The following is a 16,520-nucleotide window of genomic DNA, read 5'->3' on the forward strand; positions in this document are numbered from 1 at the left end:
TTTCGTAATTTGCAAAAGTGGATGCATTTAGTTTTTTCCTCTGAGAATGTAAATCCATTTTCTATGGCCCATTTGTTTATTTTATTCAGACAGAGTTGTAGTTTGCGTTCGGCTGTTTGTATATATTTAGATTGGTAGTATATAAGTAGGTCGTCCACGTATAGGGCGTTTTCAATTCCTGGGTCTATGTTTTTTATGATATTGTTTATTTTAATGTTGAAGAGGGTGACAGACAGGATACTGCCTTGGGGGACCCCCATTTCTTGATCTTTTTGGACTGAATAAGTGTTGTCCATCCGTACTTGGAAGTTTCTATTTGTTAAGAAATTTCTGATAATTTCTGGCATTCTACCCCTAAGTCCTAGTTCATACAGGTCTTTTTGGATTCCGTATTTCCAAGCGGTGTCATACGCCTTTTGCATGTCAAAAAAAATTGCTATTAGATGTTCTTTTTTTGCAAATGCTTCTCTTATGCGTGTTTCCAGTTTTATTAAGTGATCGGTGGGGCTTCTATTTTTCCTGAAACCCGACTGGCTTTCTGTAATTAGATTTTTGCTTTCCAAGTACCAATTTAACCTTTCGTTAATCATTCTCTCAAAAGTTTTGCACAAACAACTAGTTAGTGCAATGGGTCGGTAGTTTGTTGGGTTTGTATGGTCTTTTTTTGGTTTGGGTATTGGGATTACTGTTGCCTGCTTCCAGTTTTTTGGAATGTTGTTAGTTATCCATATCTCATTGTAAATTTGTAATAAGTAGTCCAGTGATGGTTTTGGTAGTTTTTTGAGGAATTGATAATGGATCTCGTCGGGGCCGACTGCTGTATCGGGAGATTTGTTTATTGCCTCCTCTAGTTCTGCACTGTTGAATAATTGATTGTAGTTTTCTTCATTTTTTGATTTGAAGTTTATTTTTATTTTTTCTTCATTTTTCTTTATAGCTTGGAATTTTTTATTTTGGTTTTTTGATGATGAGTTCATTGAGAATTGTTCTGCTAATTTATTTGCGATATTTTGTTTGTCGGTAATCTTTGTGTTGTCGCATATAAGGTGTTTAATAGGGTTCTTTGTATTTTTTCCTGCTATTTTTCTGACCATCTCCCATACTTTTTTGGGTTTTGTGTTTTGATTAATTTTTGTTACATAGTCTTTCCACGAGTTCCGTTTTGATTCTTTGATAGTTTTCCGTGCTTTGGCTTTGCTGTTTTTATAGGTGTCCAAATTTTCTTTCGTTGGACTGTTTTTGAATTTCCTTAGGTTTGCACGTCTGGCTCTTATAGCTTCTTTGCATTCTTTATTGTACCAGGGTTTGTTATATTTTGTAGTAGTGGAACTTTTTGGTATGTTCTCCTCGGCTATTGTGAGTAGGGTGTTGCTGAAATATGTGATGTGTTCTAAGTCAGGATTCGCTTCAGGTATTAATCTGTATTGACATGTATTTTGGAAATTTTCCCAATTTGCCTTTTGTAAATTCCAGCGGGGTGTTTTGTCTTCTGGCTTGGGATTCTCGTTTTCTATTATGATTGGGAAGTGGTCACTTCCGCATGTATCCTTATGTGTTCTCCAGCTATAATCCATGTATATAGTTGGGTCACATAGTGTTATATCGATTGCTGATAGGGTTCCCGTTGGTGGGTGCATATATGTATTCTCTTTGTTGTTGAGTAGGCATAGATCATTTTGGTTAATTATTTTTTCTATGGTTTGGCCTCTTTTGTTGTTTTTTTTACTGCCCCACCATATATTGTGACTATTGAAGTCTCCCAACAGTAGAAAAGGTTTAGGTAGTTGTTTGATTATATTGTTTAATTCTGTTTCGTTTATTGTTTCATTTGGTGGTATATAGAGTGAGCATAGGGTTACTGTTTTGTGTAGTGTTGCAGTTATTGCAACAGCTTGCATATTTGTTTTTAAGTTCACTTTGCTGTGTGGAATGTTTTCGTTTATCAGTATTGATGATCCACCGGTGGCTTTGCATGATAATTTGTTTATGTGGTTGTATATTGAGTAGTGTTTTATGTTAATTTTGTCATTTTCTTTTAAGTGTGTTTCCTGTAGGCAAATTATTGCAGGACATAAGGATTTGATAAGTATTTGCATTTCTTCGATATTAATTTTTAATCCTCTTATGTTCCACTGTAGGATTTTGTTAGTCATGGTTTATATTTTCTTTTGGTTTTGGACTGTTGGTGTTTATGTCTACGTCCATAGTTTCGATGTTAGTTTGGGTGTTTCTTTTGGAAGTGGATGGTCTGTTTCTTGTTTCTGGTGAGAGGCTTTTTTTGGGTTTTGGTCTGGGACTTTTAGATTTACTTTGTCTTGACTGTCTTTTTTGGCTACCAGTTTCAACTAGTTCAAATTTATTTTCATTTTCAATTAATACTAATTCTGTTTTTTGTTTGTCATTTTGTTTTTGGGGGGTAGTTTTTTTGTTGTTCTGTTCTATTTCCATTTTTTCTGTTGTTGTGTGTTTATTTTTAACATCTGTTTTTGTCCTTGTTAGTGACTTGGATCTTTCACGTTTTGATAATTGAGGAGGTTTCATTTCTTTAGAGATTGATTCCTCAATATTGATGGAAGTTTTTCTGATTTCCTTTGTTTCGTTTTCTTTTATACTGGGTTGTTCGTTTCTGACTTTTATTTGGCTGTTAGAATTTATTTTCAGTTCTGATAAAAAGGATTTTAATTCTTCAAGTATGTTCTTTAGTTCTTTTGCTAGGTTTGCAATTTCTGGAGCAAGGTTTAGTTCATTGTAGTTGTACATTTTGTTTGCTTGTTGGGTTATTGTGGCATATGAGTTTTTGGTGCGATTTGTGACTTCTTTGCGGGCTTCTTGGAAGGTTATATTTTTTTGATATTTGATTGTTATTATTTCCTTCTCTTGCTTATATATTTTGCACTGTTTTGAGTGAGAGTGGTGCTCTTCTTGACAGTTTGTGCATTTGGTTTTATTTGGACAGTCTTCTTCATCGTGGTCTGGGTTTTTTTCACTGCAGTTTCCACATGTGAAGAATCTTAGACATTGGTCTTTATTATGTCCAAACTTTTGGCAGTTGTAGCATTGTAAAGGTTTTGGAATGTATTGTTCTATTTTCGTTCTTTCATAACCTATATTGATGGTCTCTGGTATTTGAGGATAATTGAATGTTAATATATAAGTGTTTGTATATATTACCTCTCCTTTTTTTTTAAATGTGATTCTTTTTACATCTGTGACCCCTTGGTTTTTTAGTTCTGTTTTGATTTCTTCTGTTGTGCAGACGGAGATTTCCTGGTTTTTTATGACTCCTTTGGAGTAGTTTAGTGTTTGGTGTGGATAAGCTTTGATGTTTGTTTCATGCAATTTTTGTAGTTGAAGTAGAGTTTTGGCCTGTTTTTTATTTTGTACTTCTACCAATATGGTACCATTCCTTAATTTTTTGACATTTTTAGGTGTTATTTTGCTTGATATTACCTTTTGGATAATGAAGGGTGACATTTTAGTTAACGGTATATTAGACGTTGCTTCTAGCACGATGAATCTTGGAAAGTTTGTATCTTCATTGTCGCTGTCAGAGTCAATTTCTGTGTGTGGTCTCTTGGATTTTTTGGCATTCATAATAATTTTTGAAAAATTCATCAGCCATGCTCCCCACCCTCCTCGGAGCCCCTTATGGGGAAGAACTATGAGGGGGTAAATCCCATTCGCCTCGGTTCTCCAGGGCTACATAGCTGGTATACTCAAACATGGGGAGGTTTCCAAGCATTCACAATATATGGTTATGCCCACCCAAGTATGGGATTTCCCTGTATTTTTATTATTCCTGATGGTTACCTTTTTCCCAGCTTGATTGACCCTTCAGCCATCGCTTATTAACTCAGTTTATTGTTTATGTTGAGTGTTAGTGTGTTTTTGTTTGGATTGTCTGAATTAGTGCTTGTCATGACCAACCGATTGATTGGATCGGGCCTATCCAACCTCCCGTCTAGCCTAGTAAGGGCCAAAGTGGTGTGTTGTAGTATCATGTTATTATTTCCTAGGCATGTTCCACTCAACCACCAGGATCCCGTTCTTAATGCATTACGGGTTGCCACCAACGGTCAACTGGTGGTCCCATTGAAGGATTTTTACCCTCGGCAGGGGGGCAGTTGGTATGTTCTATCGCCCTACCAACTAGGCAAAAAAAAAAAAAAAAAAAAAAAAAGGGGTGAGGAGGTGAAGGAAAAAGAAAACGAGGGAGGGGAAGGGGAGGAGAATGTTGTTTTTGTTTTTGTTTTCGCAGAACATGACTAAGTTTTGCAAAAGGGAATAAAAAAACAAAGACATCTATGTAGGTGCGTTTCATCTCAGGAAGTCAGTAGACAGCCTGATCTGGTAGCACCAGCATTTTTACTGTGAATATCTAAATTAACAATTAGTAATTTAAAACACGCACGTGTTTTTTTTTTTTTATTTTAACATACGCAGGTTTCGTTTGTTGGTTTTGGTCATTTTTTTTTTAAATATATTATTCGTTCGTCCGATCATTTTGTTTTAATGTGAATACCTTGAAAAGGCCGTTTTGATTTGTTTACAATTTTAAAACGAATCAAAAAAATAAAAGAACTTTTAATTACATGACATATTTTGGGCCTTCGTAATTTTCGTGTTTACAAAATGTAGTTTATTGCATTCTGCGAACGCCAGAATCACTCGGTTTTGGACTAATTAATTTATGTTTTGTACAAACAAGGTGTTTTTTTTTTTTAGATTTAATTCAATATCTTAGAACTTTACTAATTATCTTTGAAATAGACCCAGAAAACTAATATTTATCTTTTAAAGGATTTTTTACAATGAATTTATTTAACTTCAAAATTTAGCTGAATTGGGTAGCTCGCCGTGAACACATTTTCATAACTCCCCCCCCCCCATGTGTACAAATATTTTTTCCTTTTGGAAATTAAGTTTAGTCCTTAATCTTTCAAATACAATCAAAAAGTAGTCGACAACCTCCAAAAAAATTATGATAAATCGGCTTTCAAAACTAGCTCGTCCATTTTTGCCCGTAACTAAATAATATACTTTCTAAAAAATGGGCAAGACTGTAGTTTAGGTGGAAAAATAATCTCGAACTCTTTATCGCATAAAAGAAACTAATTTCCCTAATCACCGGTACCATGTCAATAATATATAAACAATAATATAGGTATTTCAGAAGTTGTTTTTGAAAAGAACTTACGAAAAACTTCTATTTATATTGCGTTTAATTAAAATAAAAAAAGGTGTTACAATTATGAAAAGTTCTATTCATATTTAAATGTCTTATATGTTCCGTTTTTTTTTTTGTTGTTTTTTTTTGTACACAATGAATACTTTTTTTTAATGAAGGTGCTAGTGCAGAGAGTGATCCGCGCTAATTTTAAATCGTATTTCCAAGTTTAATTAAAGTTTTATATTTTTTTTTTTATTATTATTATTCAATTGTAAGGTTAAAGTATAGAATAGGCACAAAACACCCTCCCTTCCCCATGTTAAGAATGGCTTTTTAAATAATAACGTTATTATTTACGTCCGGATCACTCTCTACACTAGTACCTTAATGATAAACAATACATAAATAGAAATAATTATCAGACTTTTTAAAGTTTAAGTTTAAACAATATTTTTTTTAATTAAAAATTGAATCACGTGATTTTTGTTACCGTACTAAAATAGGTGCTTAAGATATCGTGAAATGTTCTGTTTAAAATTAAAAAATGTTGTTTAAAATAAAGAAGTAAAAAATGAGAGAAAAAGATATTGTGAAAAAAAGATCGTGAAACGGTTTAAAATAAATAAGTAAAAAGTTGGTCTTCTTTAAGTTTTCAAAAAAACTTCTGAAATACCATATTATTGACATGGTAACGTACCGGTGATTAGGGAAATTAGTTCCTTTTATGTGATAAAGGGGTCGAGATTATTTTTCCACCTAAACTACAGTCTTGCCAAAAAATGTATATTTTGTTCGTTTATTTTATTTAATCAAGTGCTTACTTTCAATATTAAAATATATTTTATATTAATTACATTGTTTTAATTTAAAACTAACAATTCGAAATAGACATCTGGAAATCACTACGGGGAGATAACTCCACCACACTACATCCCATCTTTAATATTAGCTTTTTTCCTAAAAATCGAACCTTTTGCTCTGTATCAATAGTTTTTTCGCTGTAAATAAGAAATTACTTGATGATATTAAGTGGAATTTTTTTCCGGAGGACTTCCTTCCATAACAGAAACGTACAATATAACCTGTTTTCGATATTTTCATTTTTTAATGTCTTAATTAAACTGTATAAGTACTAAGAAAAAAAAGAGGCAAAATTGCTCATTTATTTTTAATCTTTTTATAAATAGATATTTATTTTTAATAAAATATTGGCACTTGACGAGTGTGGACCTTGCACAAACATTGCTTTTATTTTTAATGTTTTTAGAAATGGATATTTAGTTGGTATTTAGAATTCAACCTAATAATTAAAAAAAATACTGAAAAATCTTTGATGTATTCGTCATGGACTGGAAAACGTCATATTCCCAAATTCATGTAAATTGATCAAGTAGTTTCATTTTGATAAAGAAAAATATTTTATAACGATTAATGTGAAATATTTTTTAAGTCTTTAAACTCTTCAACTTTATAAAATGTTACAATTTTTATCAACTTGAATATGTTTTGTATATAATTTAACAATAATTATTTTTTATACCTACAGACACTATTGTTTAATGCTTATGCAATCATCAGCGTAGGTTGTGACAATTCCTGCCGGTCATGAGATACGAACCTCGCCACAAAGTTAGTTATTCCACAGACAGTAGCCATCCTTAAGTATTCTTGAAGGGGGCTTACATATAATCATATATATATTTTTTTTTTTACTATAATAATTAAATACCTACAGACACTAGTGTTTCAGCCTTTCGGGAATCTCCAGTGCAGGGTGTCACGATTAACACCAGTCGATAGATTCGAACTCGGCAACACGAGCCATTTGTGGCTCGATTAGCTACCATCAACCGCGAGAAATAACACTGAATTTAAACATTTTAAATATTTTTAATGTCAATCACAGTGAGCTAATTATTATACGATGATATATATTACAAGTGTTTGTCAAGTTTTAAATGAAACCCTCGGAAAAAAAAAAGAATCTAACTCTTCGGTTGATATCATTTGTTAAATGTTAAAAGTTTATTTTATACTTTTACATGTTTAATGCTTATGTGACTTCGTTTTATTCTTGAAATGATGTCACAAACAAAAATTCTTACTATTAGAGTATAAGTGCTGACATATTTTAACAAAACCTATTTTTCTTCGCAGAAATTGTATTTTTCTGACCTAGTAGGCAAAATATTACCACAAGATTTCCGCAATATATGTACCACATTTGTTGCTGAGGAGTACATTGAAAATGGTACTTCTCAACTTATGGCATCTAGAATGGTAAGCTATTTTGAGAATTTTATGAATTAAAAATGTCATTTTTTGTTTGTTTTTAAGAAATATATTGATAACATTTCTTTTATTTGAAAATTTTAATATATTTACCTCTTTTTATTATTCATTCCCATTAGGCTGCTACGGAGGTGAGCGCACTACTTATGAATTGTAAATTCAATATTGAAAGCTTGGAGAATGTTATAAACAGGATTCAAATATTACGCAATATAACTAGCCGAATGCACCAGGAAAAGACTCTTCCGTTAGTTCCAATAATGCAGAAAGTGACACGTCAACTGACCGGTTTGTTATCCTTCATTATTAGTATTTTTTTAAATTTTTTTTTGAGGGGGTAATTTTTGTCTATCTTGCTTTAAATATGTTTGTAAATAGCTAGAAATCAGTATTTTTTTTCTCTTATTGAAAGAAAAATATCATGTGACTTTACAATAACAAGATATTTAACAAAAAAATTAAAAACAAAATTTACTCTACATATTCTGGCACAAACTCGCTTCCATTAAAAAATTTTTTTTTTTTTTTCAACAAAAGTAAAAATATTGATATTTCATTATTCAAAAATAAATGCTGTCATCCAATATAATTATTATGGAAGCCATATTTTATTGTTTACTCAATAATAGGTCTGTTTTCAGTTTTTTTTTTATTTTTAATTATTATATACTTCTAATTTTATGTAATACCTATGAATTCTTATTAATTGCATAAGATGATTTTTTTTATAAAATTAAAACTAGGATGAATTTTGAACAAGAATCAAAATATTTACTTATTAAGTTTTTAAGAATGTACTATTATTTATCAAAACTTATTGTCTTCTATTGCAGGTATTGAATTGTATCTAAGATTAGAGTCTTATGTATTAACCGAAAAAGAGCTACGAGAAAACCATTTCCCCCGTCCTGATGGTACAGGAAATACAAAATTCTATCATTCTGAAAGAACAAACGAAGAGTATTTTGCCAGTAAATATCAAAACATTTTTCTATAAATTTTCTATGGTTTTCAGTGATTAGATATGAAAATAAACACCCCTTTCTCCTTTTTTTTTCTCAAAGATGATGCAAGACGTTGTGTTCGCTGTTCCAACACATTTGAAAACATTTGCTCATACCACTGGGCAAAATTGGCCACAAAACAATGTAAGTCTTTGTTTTTATACTTTTCTCTTTCAACATATAATACTAGCCATGTTTACCCAACATCGTTCAGGTGTATATCTAAAGTATTTAAAGAAAATTCATTGAAAATATAATTGTTTACATTTATTTCATTCAAATTAATTTTGAATGCATACTATTCATAATGAATTGTAGATAACAATTTTATCATGGTTAGAATAATTGATATTTATTTTTAATGGTGACCATTCTAATTTTTATACAATTTATGTATCCTTAATTTTAATGCATAAAATCTTTGTTTTTTCCAGGTGGAAATAGTTTTGAGAAGCATTATAAATGTTGCAATGGAAAAGTTAACTCCATAGGATGTACAGTTGCTCCAGTAAGTAAACATTTTGATTCTTGTTCAAAATTTTGCCTATGTTAAAAAATATACAAAGGACTATATTTGTTTTACATAACCATGTCAGAAAGAGAATAGCATATCCCAAAAATCACTAATTGTGTAAGTAGATTTATTTTAAAACAAAAAATTATATTTTATGGCTAGCTAAGGAATAAATATCTCGCGATGCCATTTTAAAAACAGTCAAGAAACAAACAAAATAACTTAACATAATTCAAACTTGCGAGATTTTTGTTGTAATGCCTACAAATTCCCATTAATCGGTTAATAAAATTTGATTTATAAAAACAATACTATTTGATGAATTTATGTGATTATTAGAATAAAATATTTTCTTTCTGTCACAGGTATGTAGAGGGAATTCTGGACAAATGCAATATTTTTATTTAATGCATATTGTATAGTTGTAAATAATTATTTTTTATTGATTTGTTGTTGTAATTTTATCATTGTTTTAATTTATAATTTTAATTGTGATTATTTACTAATTCCTTTTAGTTTTTTTTTTTTATAAAGTATAAATTAACTTATTTGCTAAATTTCTATGCTTAATGGTAATTGCATTCCCACTTTATTTTCAGTATCATGTTCATCACAATAATAAATTTGACACATCAGGATACAAAAACACAGTTTTCTATCCAATGTCACATATGCATCTGCAGGTTTTTTCTCTGGATTGTGAGCCGGTAAGTTATTTTTTTAAATCTTGTCTCACCATAACACAATCTTTCCCCCAAAAATTTTGTACCTAGCTTTGAGTAAATCAGCAACTTTTATTCAATTAATTGCATTTAATAACATAAAACTGCATTGTAAATTGATAAACCAAACCTCAAACCTATTTGTGCTTTGTGATCATATTAAAAGGAGTATAGTCATCCCATTTGAAATAATTGCCTATCTCAAAAGTTCAGCAAGTTTTTTGTATCAGACTTGAAATTCATAACTTTTTCTTTTCCACTATTTAACAGATCTATACTACAGCTGGCATGGAAGTTGCTCAAGTAACGCTCATCAATTCGGAATGTGATGTTGTTTATGAAACGTTCGTCAAGCCAGATAATCAAATATTGGATTATAGTACGCGGTAATTACCTTCAGCTAATTTGTTTTTATGTTATTCTTTCATTTATAAATATCATGGACATGAAAAATATATGGACTCTGAATTTCAACGCATTTGAAATATCATTCATCGAAATAATTGAAAGATTTGCATATGAATATGACAGTGTATTTTACCACACACAATATTTTAAGCACTAATATGGTTAAAAAGTGTATTAACCCTGCCCCCCCATGTTCATTAGATTAAAATGGGTTTTAGCTGATATTATGTAAATCTGACACTCCAATCAAAAGGTTATAATTTTTTGTAAATGTGTACATTTTTTTTTCTTTTAGATTTAGTGGAATTCAAGAATCAGATCTAAAAAACGTAACTACATTGTTGAGAGATGTACAGGATCAACTTTTACAGTATATCTCTGCACATACGATCCTTGTTGGACATAGTTTAGAATGCGATTTGAGGTCCCTTAAGGTAAGCATTGAGAAATTATAGTCTAATTAAGAACCTTTTTTACATCCTCCTACAAAGTACACATTGTAAATTAAGCTTTCTTTTCCTTTTTAAAACAAGAATTTATTTTGAATGGATTAATTTAAAGCAGAGGAGGCATTCTTTCTATTCATGCATTGTTAAATATGTGATTCCTTGAATCTTTTAGCATTGATTTAATACTTTTTATTTTTCTTTAGATCGTCCACAGTAACGTGGTTGATACGTCAGTTCTGTACGCACGCTTGTCGGGAAACTCGTATAAGACAGGACTGAAAAAATTGGCACAAGATCATCTCCAAATGAAAATCCAGGATAATCGTAAGTATATTCAACACTGTATTTATTGCATTCAAAACTTTCAATATATGAAGATTTGCTAAGAATGTTAAAGCCATAAATGACTCTCTATTCAATAGTTTAAATGCTTGAAAATTCTTTAAAACTTTCTAAGAGTCACAATGTAATCCCTTGTCTTGGTTTTGTTTTTCAGCCGATGGTCATGACAGTAAAGAAGATGCCATTGCAGCAATGAAATTAGTCCATTATCAACTGCAGCAGGAAGCCATAGAAAATTATTATACTCCATGTAAATTAAGAAGGAGACTTGAGGAAATTCTATCACTTATCAATTACTAAAGTATTAATAGATGCTCAATATAAATTGCATTGATTACAGGAATTTTTCTTACCTTTATGGTTTTTTTCTACTCAAATCAAATTTGTCAGTTTTACTCAACTGCAGAATAACATTTTTGATTTGGACAGTATCGGAATTATGGCAGCATCTTGAATTTTCAAGAATATAAATCCATTTTCCTTTTATTAGAAAACATTTTTGACTAACCTGAAATTCTTGAGAAAAGACCTTGTATCACAATGAAATATCTGCATCTGATGAATCGCTCGAGAAAACGAATAACATTCTTTACACTGTCATCTTCAATCAAGCCGAATGGTTTCACTTTCTCCACAAAAACTGTGCAATACAAAAAAAGTACTCATCCATTTTAAACAAGCCACTTTTACCAATCAATTTTCTTTTTGTTAAAAAAAATAAATAAAAATACAAGAAAAACTCGAACACGATCATTTTACAATTACCAAAACAATCACTCATCCACAACATCATTTAACCCCAAAAAACGAATTATATTCACTTTTTTCTAAATTGGAGACGTTTATACTAACTAAAAAAAAATCGATTAGACAACTTCTAGTTTTGTGTAATTTTTAACATGTGTTTTGTATTGTCTCTTTTCTGACTTTAAAACACAGTAATATTATATCCAACATTTTTTCCCTTATTTCCTTCCATTTTTTTTTTTTTTTTTACATCATAAGAATAATGTTTCATTCGTGTAGATTCCATACAATTTTTTTGATCTTTACACTCTTCCTCAAAAAATATTTTATATTATTTTAAAGAAGGTAGCTCAAAAATAACTTCCATTGAATTTAAAAAATCGTCAAACAGAAACAACGCAAAAAATTAAAAAGAAAAAAAAAAAAATTGTAAAAATATTTTTGTAAATAAATCTTTTATACGTAAAATGGTTTTTTTTTTCTCTTTTGATCTTACTGTGCATGCATACATCCTCTTGCTTTCAATTAAAATACTTCTTTTTATCATACCCCCCCTCCAATTGTTTTACTCTTCTTCCACCTTCACTCTAAAATCCATTTTGTTTTTAAATAGTTTTTTATTACTATGATTTAGCACTAAGTTTTCAGGTTATAACCCTTTTTTTTTTTTTTTTTTTTTTTAATAGACTTGTTCAATTTTTAAGTGAGTTTTCTAGACAAGTTAACCATAAACGTGTTTTGTAAATATGATTTGCAGGAACTAAACACTAGTTTATAAAATCAAGTAGAGGAACCATTAATACCTTTGTTTAAAATAATTTATAATCTGAAAAGTTGGTGCTTATGAATTATTGAAATAAATTTGGAATTAAATAAAAATAGAAAATTAAAAGTTAATGTTCTGAATCTTACAGACAAACATCAAAAATTAACATTTAGCCGAAAACCTTTTTTTTTTTTTAATGATTTCTTTTTTTTCAATCTAAATTTTAACTTTTTCACTAAATTCACTCATGAAACATAGAATGTTTCCAGAATAATTTCTTTATTTTTGTTTTCTGGTGATAAACTAATATTTGAATTGTGCTTTGCATAATTAGCTAATCTTTTTACATTGTAGTTTTATGTAATTTTTATACGTTCAAATACTTTATACTTGCCATGAACTGTTCTCATACGAATTCAAACTGTGTCCATTTATGATTTTCAATCCTTTCATAAGATTCTTCATCTTACAACTGACAATCCACGAATTTTATCAACCATCCTTGAGTGTCTTTTTGGCCTTCATAAGTGATGACTCCTGAGTTAAAAATAAAATAGGTATATATTTAAAATTACAAAACTATTAAAATTTCATCTATCTGTACTGTTGATATTGGTTTTAAAATAATAAATGAACTCGTCTCCTCATAAGGAAACAGTTAGGCAATGTGGGGAAAGTCTAGCTCTCCAAAAAGGGCATTCTGGATAAGAATCAAAATTCAGATCGTCTCAGTCTAAACATAGCATCAAAAATGTATGAGGTACTTACTTGGTATAGAAAAGTAATGCTGTACACCGAAAATTATGAAAAATAATCAAATAGAATTTTCATAAAAAATAAAAATAATTTAGTGCTTTTGACACAGACAGGAGACAATCACTGAGTCTTGACTTATTCACCGTGATGAAAATTATTTTTTTTCTAAATAAAATTTATATATTTAAATGTTTGGAGGTACAAAATTTGTATAAAGCTTTAAATAAAATATGTGGAAGATTCTCTAGAGCTCTTTCGGCTATCATCTCATTAGGAGGAAATCGATAGTGTAACAAAATAAGATTATCTCGAAAGTTGAAAGAGTTCTAATGGGCAACTATTGAATGTGTCAAAAGTACGGGGACAAAGTAAAATTAAACTTTATAGGCACAACGAGGGGAGAAAAAAAAAAAAAAAAGGCGGGAGAAAAGATTCAAAGTTCCCCAAAGAGAAACAATGCGTTCGCCGTTTCTTTTTGCAGGCATAAAGAAGGTTTACGCACCGCGATAGAGACAGACTCCAAAATGTTTAAATGGTTTCTGGAGTCCGCTGTATGTAGCACCTTGAACCATTCGATTTTATATCTATCAGCACAGCACGGATTGTCAACCAAATGCTGGCCAATAGCAGAGTCCAAGGCTGCAGAAGGAGGGAGACTACCAGATCCCATCCTCCCATGTCTGATCTAAGATGGAACGTGCTGGTTTATACGAGTCAAAAGATGCAAGGATGTTCGCCCAACATAACCAGCATCGCCCTGGCATTTAAATTGATACACAATATTGCTATTTTGGATGTAAGGCAAACTATCCTTGTGAAAAGAAGGAAAAACAGGTCTCGTAGTATATACCAAAAGCAACAACACAGAATAGAAGCAGTGGTAAATACTTCTGCGAATCTGTTTGAAAAGTCTATTACTCTTATCCCCAATCCACGGTAATTTTAAATAAACCGGGCATTTCAAAGGTCCAAACATTTTAAGGGATTTAAAATCCACAGCCTTTTTGAAAATACAGTCATCAATAAGGTCAACAGGATAACCATTATTGATGAATATTTCCCTGATCTTATCGAGTTCGGCCTCTAGTCTGTTAGGTGAACAAATCATGAGGGCTCTATGTACTGGTAAAAAAGACAACCAGTTCACATATAGGCCAGTAAATGTCGGCTTCCTACAAATTGTAGTGAGAAAGACCCCCACCCACATCCACCCGTTGTCGTTCGACAAGAACATCCAAGAAGGGAAGTGAATTATCTTTCTCACTTCCCATAGTGAAAGTTAGAGCCCCATGCAAAGAATTCAACCTATTAAAAATGTTGACGCTTTACCTTGCGATGGAAAAATAGTAAAAGTGTTGTCAACATATATCTGAAATATGTAGTGGGTTTTGTTATAGAGTTAAACAGAATGGATTCATAATATCCAACAAAAATATCTGCTAAACTTGGGGCCAACAGACTCCCCATTGAAACGCCGTCAACCTGACAATACATGATATCACAAAAACTAAACTCCACAGATTTTGTACACATTAAAACGAGTTCAATAAGAATCTCTTTAGAAAACCATGGAGCGGTCAGGCGACCACCATACAGCACGTCGGTACATATACGTATAGTCTCATCCAACGGTATGGAACAACTTGCTTATTGATTTTGGGGAGACCATACATTCTGGGACGTTGTGACCCAGAGGGTCTAATCCTGTCATAGACGTCCTTGCAAAAAACATTCTTTTTAAATAGCGTATTTTGGCCTTGTTCTTGCAAGTATTATCAGTCAAGAACGAAGTCAAAATGCAAAGGCGTCTACTTGCACTATTTAAAAAGAATGTTTTTTGCAAGGACGTCTATGACAGGATTAGACCCTCTAGGTCACAACGTCCCAGAATGTATGGTCTCCCCAAAATCCATAAGCAAGGTGTTCCACTTTTTCTTTTCTCCCCTCGTTGTGCCAATATTTTAATCGTTTTTAAACGAAAATAAATTTAATTTTAGTTTGTCCCCGTACTTTTGGCACAGTCAATAGTTCCCCTTTAGAACTCTCTAAACTTTTGAGATAATATTTTGTTACGCTATCGATTTCCTCCTGATGAGTGATGGCCGAAACGGCTCTAGAGAATCTTCCGCGTATCTTATTTAAAGATATATATATATAAAAATGTTTGTTTTGTTTGGAGTTTAATTTGCATAAATACATCCTTTCCCTTTCAGTTAAAATTCATTCTCCCCCCCCCCCAATTATTTTTTTCACACTCTTCTACCAAAATCTTAAAATCCGTTTTGTTTATTTTATCATTTTGGATTACTATGATTAAACATTGCTGCAACGATACCTGATGGTTCTTCAGATGTAACCTTCTTCATCTTTTCTTCTAAATTTTTATGACTGATCAACAGACTGCTTCTATAACTTTGGGATTACAATGAAGTCTCCAAAACAAGGCACAGTGCCACTTTGACATAAGAGGCTACTTTGTGCAATCAAATTTGTAGGGAGTTGAGCAGTCAGATGTCTGTTCACATTACACTTGAACTTGTGCATGTGTGTACAGTCAGGAAAACAGGAACCTGGGAGGGAATTTCAGAGTCTTAAAGTTTGAAGGAAGAAACTATTTGAGCAAAAGGAATTTCAACATCTAGGGATCTCTATAGTGTAAGGGTGGGATGTTGCTGCTTGTCGGTTTAGTCGAGTGATATTTATATTGAGTGCTTGAAGTTCACCAAAGCACATTCTATTAAAATGCTTTGGACATTCCGTATTTAATCAAAACCTCTAAAACTTCATAAAATATGTTTTTAAGGCGAAAATATTTACAAATATTTGTAATTATATCGCTATATAATCTCCTTACACTCTCCATTTTTCTTTAATGTATATTTTTGATACTTATGCAAAATATGGACTATGCTATTTCTATGGGCCCAAAGGTCAAAATCCTTTTAGATTTTTGATTCTGTGACTTTTTGCGGAAGAAAAGATGGTGCCAAATGAATGTCAGACTCCTGAACATTATACTATTTTTCACAAGCATAAATCTTGTGCATGTGCGAGAACGCCAGCCATATTTAAAGATGGCTGACAATCATTCAAATACAACATGATGACTTACGTAAAACCCTAGTAGAACCCCAAACCAATTAACATACAAATATTTTATTTCCAATTAAATTCTTTATTATATTGGACTTGATATCTATAGTCTATTTCAGAGTCAAGAATATTTGTAGAAAATCAAACTTTTTTTTTTTCAAACATTTTCTGTAATACTGCTTCAATATTCTGTATAACTTAATAGATTTGTTTGTTAAATCTTGATATTTCTCATGTAGAGTCATTTATATTCTACC

At 31.2% G+C, this 16,520-nt stretch overlaps 1 protein-coding gene across 2 annotated transcripts in view; it reads left to right on the forward strand.

The window, feature by feature from the left end:
- LOC145280197 (putative exonuclease GOR) overlaps positions 1-16,520 on the forward strand; it is a 210,008-nt gene that overhangs the window by 99,840 nt on the left and 93,648 nt on the right. For both annotated transcript variants that reach the window (XR_013868570.1, XM_080131966.1), the window contains exon 5: positions 7,328-7,750. The gene's annotated coding sequence lies outside the window, so the exon portion shown is untranslated. The remainder of the gene's footprint in view (positions 1-7,327; positions 7,751-16,520) is intronic.

The sequence above is a fragment of the Euprymna scolopes genome, chromosome 7 (assembly GCF_053919585.1).
Source record: "Euprymna scolopes isolate OS-2025 chromosome 7, ASM5391958v1, whole genome shotgun sequence".
Taxonomy (NCBI): domain Eukaryota; kingdom Metazoa; phylum Mollusca; class Cephalopoda; order Sepiida; family Sepiolidae; genus Euprymna; species Euprymna scolopes.